This window comes from Pongo abelii, chromosome Y (assembly GCF_028885655.2).
Source record: "Pongo abelii isolate AG06213 chromosome Y, NHGRI_mPonAbe1-v2.0_pri, whole genome shotgun sequence".
Lineage (NCBI taxonomy): Eukaryota > Metazoa > Chordata > Mammalia > Primates > Hominidae > Pongo > Pongo abelii.
This window is the reverse complement of record NC_072009.2, coordinates 38566479-38578178: the sequence shown is the minus strand read 5'-3', so window position 1 is coordinate 38578178 and position 11700 is coordinate 38566479. Positions and strand designations below refer to the sequence as shown.

At 37.1% G+C, this 11700-nt stretch overlaps 1 pseudogene; it reads left to right on the top strand.

The window, feature by feature from the left end:
• The first annotated feature begins 717 nt into the window (after nt 1–717).
• LOC129053236 (testis-specific XK-related protein, Y-linked-like) lies at nt 718–1201 on the top strand (annotated as a pseudogene).
• Nucleotides 1202–11700: the final 10499 nt, after the last annotated feature.

The following is an 11700-nucleotide window of genomic DNA, read 5'->3' as shown; positions in this document are numbered from 1 at the left end:
AATTTTGGTTTTCTTCCTTTTGCGTGTTAGTCTAATTATTGGGAGAACAATGTAAAAATTAAATTAATTTGCTTATAAAGAACTTTCTGATAAAATTACATAAATACACACAAACAAAAACACACATACTCATACCACTTAATTTCTAAATCTTTTAATTTTTCTGCTTCTCTAGTACCTTGTATTCCATCACTCAGCAAAATCTGTCAGCCTCACTTCCAGGATTTACTTTAATTCCACAGCTTATTTCCTATTTCCTGTTACACAGGTTTATATTACATTCACCTCCTACTTTACATTGTAATTTCCTACTTTACAATCTAGCTTTCTATAAAAAAGTAACTACCTTTTCAAGAGCTAATTCAGGTAACATTATTTTTTCTTAATTGAGACTTCCTTCTATGTGTTGTCACACCTTATAGCATCAGATATGAATGTCTGTACCCAGTTTCATACATCCCAGTTATTTTTTGGGGGGCAATGTGTATATACATTTATAAATGTGGGTATGTATGTATTCAGTTATTATTTGTTTTTCCTAGGTATAATATAGGTTTTGCACGCATAAATCCCTCATAATGTAAAGTTAACAATAACTTTTTTCTTTTTCTTAAGTAAATTATTTTCTGAAGAAAGTGGGTAGGGAGGAACATATCTTAACATGGTAAGTTTAAAAGAGAAAGTGGCCATTACTAATGAAAATTATTCTCTAACATTTTGATGTTTAATAGTATTGCTGATGACGTGTTTCCTCTTACCAGTTGTGTATGGGGCCATTCACTGCAATATACTGGCCATCCACACCAGCAACAACTTTGCTGACATTAAGCTACAGGCAATAAAATTCATCTATGTCATGATATGGTATTCCTTGGTGATTATCTCATGTGTAGTGACTCTGGCACTTTTCCCTGCATCTCTGTGATAGAGGAGCTTACCCTTACTATTAATCATATATTCTGTATTATTGTTGGCACCATGGCTGGAGTTTTGGAAAAGTGGAGCTCATCTTCCTAGCAACACAGAAAATAATTCCAGCATGGTCGGTACAGTACAGATGTTTATCTTTATCATGCTAGTATTCACTGCCATAAACTTCTCCTGCTGGTCGGCAGTAAAACTGCAGCTGTCAAATGAGGAAATAATTGACAAGAGACAGAGGTGGGCCATAGAATCCTACACTATAGCTTTCAGTTTTTAGAAAATGTGATAATAATATTTGTATTTAGGTTCTTTGGAGGGAAAATTTTACTGAAGTCTTGTGACTCATTAATTGCCATGTAGCTCATCATAATCTACCTATTAGCCATTGGGTTTATGCTCCTCTTCTGTCAGTATCTGCAACCAAGGTGGTCAGGCAAAGTGTTGCCAGGACATACTGAAAATCATCCAGAAGTACTGCGATATTGTGTAAACATCTGGAGAATATTTACACAAAACATAAAAAATAAAAATAAGTAGCTGAGGAATTACTATCACTCATGGAGAAGTGTTGGATATTTTCAACAAAAAAGTATGCAATATCCATAAAATATCCATATATACTTTCACAGAACAAAGAGTAAAGAGGCTGAATGTGACTCTATAAGCATACTCATAAAAATTATAAACAGCAAAGTCTTGGAAGTAGTTTCCAATAAGATTGATCTTTCTCCTGTGACTATGCATTAGTAATTTTTGTTTTCTTAAATGTAATTGTACAACTTATTAAACAAAACAAAATCAAAAATCCATCTGGGTCCAAAAACTGAGCAGAAAAAATAATCATAGTGCATTTTTCACCTAGTACATTTTTGGTACCTATGCCTTTAATTTAACAAGTGTTTGTAATCTAGTATATACATTATCAGTGAACATTTTCTTTTCAGAAATAGTACTTACCACAGTTTTCATTCTGTACTTAAGAAGAACCTGAAACAGAAGTCTTATGAGCATGATCCTATTTATATGAATTTAAGGTAACTAAAGTGTTTCTCATTAAACTTTGACCAACAGAAAACAACTCATGCTAATGCATCTTAAAGCACAAAACCTGTCCTATTAAAAGAAATCCTCAGGTTAATAATTTAAAATAGAAATTTACATTCCTACCAACAGTGCACAAGGATTCTCTGTGCTCTACATTCTCAAAAACACTTGTCATCTTTCATCTTGATAATAAAAGCCATTCCAATATGTGTGAGAGGAGGGCTCATTGTTGTTTTTAATTTGTATTTCCCTGATGATTGGTGGTATTGAGCATCTTTAAATATACAGTTGTTCAGAAATTAGCCAGGCAAAGTAGCTACTTGTAATCCCAACCACTAAAGAGGCTGAGGCAGAACTGCTGGAAACCAGTGGGTGGAAGACTCAGTGAGCTGAGATCACACCACTGCACTCCAGCTTGGATGACAGAGTGAGAATCTATCTGAAATCCATCAGTCAGTAAATCAATATTAAATATAGAGTTGTTGGCTAGTTGTATGTCTTCCTTTGAGAAATGTAAGTTCAGGTCATTTGACCATATGTAATAGGCTTAATTTTTTGTTCTTGTTGTTAAACGGCTTGAGTTCCTTTTATGTATTTATTATTCACCCTTTATCATATATATGGTTTGCAGATAATTTCTCCAAGTGTTTGGGTTGTCTCTTCACACTAATATTTGTTTCCCTTTTTCCTTTTCTGTGCAGAAACATTTTAGTTTGATGTAATGTGATCCACTTGTTTTCTGTTGTGCTTTTGTAGCCTGTGCTTTGGGGTCATAGAATTGAGGTTTCAAAAATTAAATTAAATTAAAAATAGAATTACCACATGATCCAGCTACTCAACTTCAGAATATGTACTCAAGGGATATAAAATTAGCATGTCAAAAAGATATCTACACTCCTATATTCATCTCAGCGTTATTCATAATAGCCAAATACGGTAACACAACCCAAGTGCTCATCAACAGATCAACATATAAATTGTGGCACATATACACAATGAGTTATACAAGACAGCCTTAAAAAAGGAGGAAGTTCTGTTATTTATCTGTGACCAAATGAATGGAATTGGAAGACATTATGTTCAGTGTAATAAGAGAGGCACAGAATGACAAGTATAGAATGATCACAATTATATGTAAAATCAAAAAAGTTGAACTCCTTCAAACAGTGAATATGCCAGATGTGGTGGTTCATGCCTGTATCTCCAGCACTTTGGGAGGATGTGGTGGTTGGATCACTTGAGGTCAGAAGTTTGAGGCCACAGTGAGCCACAGCTGTGCCACTGTACTCCAGCCTGGGCAATGCAGCAAGGCCCTGACTCTGTATAAAAACACACAAAAAGTAGTCAGAGATTGGAGTATGGGGTGGTGATTGGAGTGGGTGGAGAAATGGGAGGTGTTCGTCAAAGGGTAACAAATTTCAGTGAGATAGGAAAAAGTTCTGGTGATCCATTGCACAGAATGGTGACCACAGTTAGTAAATGTCAACTTCAAAATTGCTTAACAGAAAAAAAAGGGCAGGCATGGTGGCTCATGTCTGAAATCCCAGCACTTTTGGTGGCCATGGTGGGAGGATCACTAGAGGCCAGGAGTTCGAGACCAGCCTGGCCAAAACAATTAAACACCATCTCTACTGAAAGTATAAGAAATAGCCAGGTTTGGTGGTATGTGCATGTCGTCCCAGCTACTAGAGTGGCTGAGGCAAGAGAATAACTTGAACTCAGGCGGTGGTTGAAATGAACTGAGGTTGCACCACTGCGCTCAAGTCTGGGGAAAAAGAGCAAAACTCTATCTCAAAAAAAAGATTGTTTAAATGGTAGAATTCATATATTCTTATCACAAAGAAAGAAATGATAACTATGTGAGGTGATGGATGTGGTATCTAGCCCAATTTAATTATTTTGCAATATATACATGCATTATAAAATAACTTTGTGTCCCATAAATATTTACATTTGTGACTTTAAAATAAAAATGTTAAAAGAACGAATTATAGTTAAAATAAACTTGGCTTAATAGATATAGACAGTAATATATGCAAATGTTTTCTTCTATTTTGACTATTTGGCTTCTGTTATTTCTTGGGGAAACAAACACCATGGGAAGGGATGAAGGACACTAAAGCTTAATATTATGTAATTTCCATTATTTCGTTGTTGTTGTTGTTTCTTCTCCATTTTTTTCTACCAAAGCAGTGGTGACAACTTTCTTAGTCACACTTTCTTTTGTGTTTATTTCTCATCAGAAATCACCACCAAAAATAAAGCTCATGTAGATTTGAGAATATTTTTTCCACTCCTATGGATGACCCTCTTCACCTTTGCTTTGGATTTCACAGCTTCTTAAAACAATGATTTACTTATTATTTATTGTCTGCTTGTACTATTACTTATTCACTCTACATGCAGGATCATTTTCTTTTCTTTGTCTTTTATTTTAGTTGATTTTTTTTGAGCTGGAGTCTCTGGCACAATCTCAGCTCACTGCAACCTTGGACTCCCAGATTCAAGTGATTCTCCTGCCTCAGTCGGCTGAATATCTGACATTACAGGCATGCACTACCACACTTGGCTAATTTTAGAATTTTTAATTGTGATGGGGTTCCACCATGTTGCCAAGGCTGGTCTCGAACTGACCTCAAGTGATCTGTCCCGTCAGCCTCCCAAAGTGCTGGAATTACATTTGTGAGACAACACACCTGGCTTGATAATTTTCTTTACTAGATCTACATGCTGCTTGTCTTAGTCCTAGATATGGCACTTTCAACTCAATTGTTTATTTTCCATGATAGCAAGACTCATGGAAAGAGTTTGCCATGACAAGGTTTAATTTTACTTCTCTTAACCCTCCTTTCTTCAGGCATTTACCCTGTTTTTTAGAATCATATATTATACTTGTCACTAAATCCCATATTTCACTTATCTGTTGCATATTACTCATACAGTCATTTGTATCTGTAAAATTGATTCACACCCTCATTCCTGAAATACTTTGTTTCTTTGGATTACGTGACTCAACTTTCCTCTGATTTCTCTATTTCATTGTCAATGCCTTTTATTGCATTTTATCTCATACATGTCTGTTCATTAGACCACTAATGTAACTATACAGAATACCTCTTTCTTCTTCCCTTTCTTCTTTCCCTTTTCCCTTCCCTTTTTCCTTTCTTTCCTTTTTTTAAGAAAGTGTTCTGCCACCCAGCCTGGAGTGCAGTAGTGAGACCTTGACCGACTACAGCCTCAAATTCCTGGGCTCAAGCAATTTTCCTTCATTGGTCTCCTCAGTAGCTGAGAACACAGATGCACACCACCACACCTGGATTTTTATTGATGTTGTTTTGAGACAAAAGCCTCTAACGTTTTAAACCTGAAGTTCTAAGGAATTCAACTGGTGATATGACCTCTGGATTCCCATATTGTGCTTTTTTTTCTTATGAGCGCCCCAAGATTAAGATAGCAAAATTGAAATCTTCCCCTGAACTTCTTTACACTTTCTACATGCCTCTCTCTTCCATCATTTTTTTGTCTAAAAATACATCATCTATATAACATAAAAATATTCCAAATACATTATTTTCACTTGTATCTTTCATATTTTATCTATAATAACTTTTTTATTATCTCCCACTTACAAATTTTTTTTCTTCTTGCTGTTCATACGTTCCAGTTGAGGTCATCATTCATTGTTCCCTAAATGATAGTATCAACATCTTAATTTACTTCCTGCTTCTGTGTTACCATATTCAATTTATTTTTAATTCAAGTTCTAGAACTATTCTTCTTTTCAACAAATGAAACACATCTCTTTTCTTTTTCTTTCTATTCTTCCTTTGTGCTTTACAATTAACTGTTACTTTATGAAGTGAGGATCCATTTCACTGTTATTTACTGTTATATCCACCATTTTAAGCTAAAATTCTGAGATATAATTACCTCTCTATAAGTGTTTAATATTATAATAAATAATACAACTTTGTAATTTCAGTAGTAAATTTTTGAATACTAAGTTTATAGATTAGTTATGAAACAAGATTTTAGTTGTGTGGCAGATAAGCTTATGTTATTTTTTTACTCCTTCCATTTCTGTCCATCCTAGCTATAAGACATTTAGAGGTGTGAAAGTCCCTATTCTCTCCTATACTTGAGAGCCTGTTGAAGTTATATAAATAAAGAAATGTACACTGACCATTTAATTCATATAAATAAATATAATGGTTAATATTTAAAATTTGTTTAAATAGTTTTATTACTTAAATTTATTATTACAGTTATTTAGATGTTTTATTATTTAAAACTCAATACAGGAAACAAATGTGGGAAAATCTCAAGTTATTCATTATTTATCGTTCTTTTTATCATAGAAGATACAAGCCATCTCCTTATTGGCTAAGGCTATATTTCCAAAACAGTCATAACATTTCACTTTTCATTTCCCAATGAAATCTGAGGAGTATGTTTTGAACTCCCTGGTGATATGCCTACACCTACCCAGTGTAATTCTGTCTTCTTAGGAGGGCATAACTCTACAAGATGAATATGATAGTGTCATAAAATATCACCCTTACATTTAGTTATGTAAAACACCACTAATGTAATAATAATATATGAGCTGTACATTACGTAGTCTAATTATAGAGTTAATTTTTACACTCAAATACTTTAGTTAGAGACTGTGAGATTAAACTGGCCCAAGATGGAACTTAATTATTTGTAACAACTCTTATACTGTGGTGAAATGAATTAACTGAACTCTTAATAATTTGTAAAATAATAGTTATATCACTTAAAAGTTCTAACAAATATGTATATTTATCAACTATTTCTTATTATATGAAAGACAGAATGGATCTCATGAAAATGATGGAAGCAGCCTCAAATGAAATCTTAAAAATCAGTCTGGGCACGATGGCTCATGCCTGTAATCCCAGCACTTTGGGAGGCTGAGGCAGGTGGATGACTTGAGGTCAAGAATTTGATACCAGCCTGGCCAACATGGTGAAACCCCTCTTTGCTAAAAATGAGAATGTTAGGCAGGCATGAGGGTGCATTCCTGTAATCCCAGCTACTCAGGAGGCTGAGACAAGAGACTCCCTTGAACCTGGAAGGCAGAGGCTGCAGGGAGCCGGGATCCCACCACTGCAGTCTAGCCTGGGTAAGAGAGTGAAACTCCATCTCAAAAAAACCTCTCTGAACATTAACAAGCAAGGTAAATTTAACCAACTTTCTATTTTATGTTGTCATTAAAGTTCATTAGGTTAAAAGTGAAGAGATATAAGGATGAGAAAAAAAGCCTCAGACTTGATTTTTGGAGCTCTGGAATCTAATGTAACTATGGGGAGTGTTAATGAAGAAAGACCTGACCTCTAAGTTTGGGCAAGACAGTATGTGGCATTGTAACTGACCATCATCACCCACTCCATGGCTTCATGGCAACTGTGAAGAAGATTAAATTCTAGATGCAGATTTTGATTCATGTGGGGAAAATAGACAGCTTATCTCAAATAATTGTGGTTGTGTGATTTAAAATGTCTGAGGTTCCCTTGGAGATTATTAGCTCAGAGGCTTTCCTTTAGCCCACCTCAGAGCTTTCTTGTGGGCAGAAGGTGACTCCCAGGAGGCATTTGTGGACAGGAAATATACTAGTCAGAGCCACCTGTAGCAAGGAATAAGAGTCAGGTCAAGCAGTACACAGATAAAATGACTGCAAGGAAGAGGGTTGGGAAGAAAATTGATGTGCAAAATCAGCTTTGGAAAAACTCTGTTTTTTGTTGCTCATTTGGGATTGTGTTTTCAATAGAGACAGAGCTTGCCCTGTGGCCCACGTTGGAGTCCTATGGCATGATCATGGTCCACTGCAGCCTCAACCTCCTTGGGTTCAAATGATCTTGCCACCTCAGCCTCCTGAGCATTTCACCTCTCTGGACTCCACCTATCCTTCCACTTCAGCGTCTCACAGTACAGGCTTGGGCCACCACAACCAGCTTATTTTTGTATTTTTTTTTTTTTTTTTATAGAAGAGATCTTGCCAAGTGCTTTGTTCTCCTAAGCCTTCCAATTTGGTGGGATTACGGATATGAACCACCATTCCCAGACTCCTACTGGTATATTTAGAAGGATATAAGTATGTCCATTTTTGGATGCATGCACAGAGAAGACCCCAAAGCTTTTCACTTTTCCCTGACTTTGGGCTAAACACTAGAGTTCCTCAGAGTCCATATGCAAAGTCTGGGCGGTTTATCTTTTCTTTTCTTTATTTTCCTCCTTTTTTTCTTTTTAAAATTTGTCAAGGACAGTAAGTGACCAAAAGGGTGACAGAACAAAGGTTAAGTGGCCATACATGATAAAGAATACAGACCACAAAAAATAGTTTTAGAGGGTTGCTAAACAAGTAAACAACCCACAAACTAAGCAATTGTGGAGGTCTGTAATTTGTTATCCAAATATGCTGAATAATATTTAAAGTGTTCAGTGTTCAACAATAAACTGAAAGGCATTCAAAGGAAAACAAAGGCACACTCAAAGAAAACATAATTAAACGAAACTCTTTCAGGAAGCCTAGTCATGGTACTACCTAGGGAAATATTTCAATTCACTTCATTTTAATGTTCTCAAAGACCTAAGGAACCCATGAAAACAGTGATTCAAAATTGAAAATACCAATAAAAACATAAATTATTTTAAAAAACAATATCAATAATCTCTAACTAGCAGAATTGAACAGCATGTGTGAGCATGCAGAAAGCATAATTAGGTAACTTTACGATGTATTGTTTGATATTATTCAGTGTAAGGAACAAGAAGAGAAATAAGAATAATGAACAAAACTAAGGTTGCATGGGACACCATCAAGAATATCAACATATTCATAATAGGAGTACCACTGGAAAAGGAAAGGTAGGGAAAAAAATAATATTTAAATGAACAGTGGCTGAAACTTCCTAAATATGTTGATAGATGCAAATCCACTGATCAAGTATCTCCAAAGAACAAAATACTCCAGGAAGAATACTCAAAGGTATCCGCACTGAAACACATGCACTGAAGTTGACAGAAGACAAATAAATGGACAACTTTAAAAGACGCAAGACAGAAGTAACTGATCACATGCAAGTTATCCTCCATGACATTAACAGCCAATTTCTCATTAAAAATTACGGTGGAAAGAAGTCACTGTTATGAGATCTTTAAAGTGCTGAAATAAAAAAAACAAAGTCAATCATAAGCTCAATATCTGGCCAAACCAAAATTTAAATTTATGAGCAAATAAGGCATTTCCAAACAAACTATTTAACAGAGTATATTACTACTAGATCAGCCTTACAAAACATGATAAAAACAAGCAAGGAATGAAAGAAAAATAGTATCTCATGTGCAAATAAAGAAATAAAGAATATCAATAAAGTAATTACACCACAAAATAGAAAAGCCAATATTATTGTATTTGTGGTTTCTATGACTTTATTTTTCTATTGGATTTAAATGACAAGAAGTAAGGCACAGTATCTCACAACTGCAATCCCAACAAAGTAGGGGTATTTCCTTGAGCCCAGGAGTTTGAGAACAGCCAGCGCAACAAAGTGTGACCCTATCTATACAGAAAATAAACAAAATTATCCAGCTGTGGTGGCAGGCACTTCTGTCCCAGGTACATGGTGGGTTCAGGTGGAAAGATCCCTTGAGCCTAGGAGCTTGAGGCTATAGTGAACCGTGTTTAGCCTCTGTGACTGAAACCCTGTCTCAATGACATAAAATAAAATACAATGCAATGGTAAAATAAAAAAAAGACAAAGAATAAAACAATAATTGCATATCTGGGTTGTTAGCCCATATTGTATAACACACTATTTTTGACAGAAAAAAGGAAGGTGGGGAGAGCAGTATGGGAAAATGATTTTTGTATAATCTTAACACTCAGTTGTTATAATTCACACTAGGGGGGCAGCCAAGATGGCTGAATAGGAACAGCTCCAGTCTACAGCTCCCAGAGTGAGTAACACAGAAGACGGGTGATTTCTGCATTTCCATCTGAGGTACTGGTTCATCTCACTAGGGAGTACCAGACAGTGGCTGCAGGACAGTGGGTGCAGCACACCGTGTACAAGCCAAAGCAGGGCAAGGCATTGCCTCACTCGGGAAGCACAAGGGGTCAGGGAGTTCACGTTCCTAGTCAAAGAAAGGGGTGACAGATGGCTCCTGGAAAATTGGGTCACTCCCGCCCCAATAATGTGCTTTTCTGAAGGGCTTAAAAAACAGTGCACCAGGAGATTATATCCCACACCTGGCTCCGAGGGTCCTACGCCCACGGAGTCTTGCTGATTGCTAGCATAGCATCTGAGATCAAACTGCAAGGCGGCAGAGAGGGTGGGGGAGAGGTGCCTGCCATTGCCTAGGCTTTCTTAGATAAACAAAGCAGCCAGGAAGCTCAAACTGGGTGGAGCCCACCACAGCTCAAGGAGGCCTGCCTGCCTCTATAGGCTTCACCTCTGGGGACAGGGAACAGACAAACAAAAAGACAGCAATAACCTCTGCAGACTTAAATGTCCCTGTCTGACAGCTTTGAAGAGGGCAGTGGTTCTCCCAGCATGCAGCTGGAGATCTGAGAATGGGCAGACTGCCTCCTCAAGTGGGTCCCTGACCCTGACCCCCGAGCAGCCTAACTGGGTGACACCACCCAGTAGGGGCAGACTGACACATCACATGGCCAGGTACTCCTCTGAGACAAAACTTCCAGAGGAACGATCAGACAACAGTATTCACGGTTCATGAAAATCCGCTGTTCTGCAGCCACCACTGCTGTTACCCAGGCAAACAGGGCCTGGAGTGGACCTCTAGCAAACTCCAACAGACTTGCAGCTGAGGGTCCTATCTGTTAGAAGGAAAACTAACAAACAGAAAAGACATTCACAACAAAAAGCCACCTGTACCTCACCATCATCAAAGACCAAAAGTAGATAAAACCACAAAGATGGGGAAAAAACAGAGCAGAAAAACTGGAAACTCTAAAAAGCAGAGCACCTCTCCTCCTCCAAAGGAACACAGTTCCTCACCAGCAACGGAACAAAGCTGGATGGAGAATGACTTTGACAAGTTGAGAGAAGAAGACGTCAGACAATCAAACTACTCCAAGCTACAGGAGGAAGTTCAAACCAAAGGCAAAGAAGTTAAATACTTTGAAAAAAATTTAGATGAATGTATAACTAGAATAACCAATACAGAGAAGCGCTTAAAGGAGCTGATGGAGCTGAAAGCCAAGGCTCGAGAACTACGTGAAGAATGCAGAAGCCTCAGGAGCTGATGCGATCAACTGGAGGAAAGGTTATCAGTGATGGAAGATGAAATGAATGAAATGAAGTGAGGAGGGAAGTTTAGAGGAAAAAGAATGAAAAGAAATGAACAAAGCCTCCAAGAAATATGAGGCTATGTGAAAAGACCAAATCTCTGTCTGATTGGTGTACCTGAAAGTGATGGGGAGAATGGAACCAAGTTGGAAAACACTCTGCAGGATATTATCCAGGAGAACTTCCCCAATCTAGCAAGGCTGGCCAACATTCAGATTCAGGAAATGCAAGGAATGCCACAAAGATACTCCTCAAGAAGAGCAACTCCAAGACACATAATTGTCAGATTCACCAAAGTTGAAATGAAGGAAAAAATGTTAACGGCAGCCAGAGAGAAATGTCAGGTTACCCACAAAGGGAAGCCCATCAGACTAATAGCAGATCTCTCGGCAGAAGC